Here is a 390-nt window from a genome sequence, read left to right as displayed (position 1 = left end):
TTTTTTACTGGAATTGCAACATGCCCTCTATTTTGAGCGTATGAAAGTCTTTCAAATTCTGGATTCACAAAGACTTTTGAATTCTAGCATGCAGGGTAATTTCCTCTTTGCGAGCTTTTCACGTGGGATAAATGCTTTGAAAAAAATATTTCACGGAATACGGTTCCTCAAAATATTTCAATTTCAAGTTTTACTACCATATACAAAGTATGTGTGTCTTTATACATACAAAACTTTTACTTACATATAAAACCCATATATATGTGTGTCTTTGTGTATACATACATACATACTTATACATATATACACATATATATGTGGTGTTTGTGTATACTTACATCCCAACATATATGTTTGTGTTTACATATATATGTATATATGTGTGTGTAT

The sequence above is a fragment of the Penaeus monodon genome, chromosome 7 (genome assembly GCF_015228065.2).
Source record: "Penaeus monodon isolate SGIC_2016 chromosome 7, NSTDA_Pmon_1, whole genome shotgun sequence".
NCBI lineage: Eukaryota > Metazoa > Arthropoda > Malacostraca > Decapoda > Penaeidae > Penaeus > Penaeus monodon.
This window is presented reverse-complemented; position numbering follows the sequence as displayed.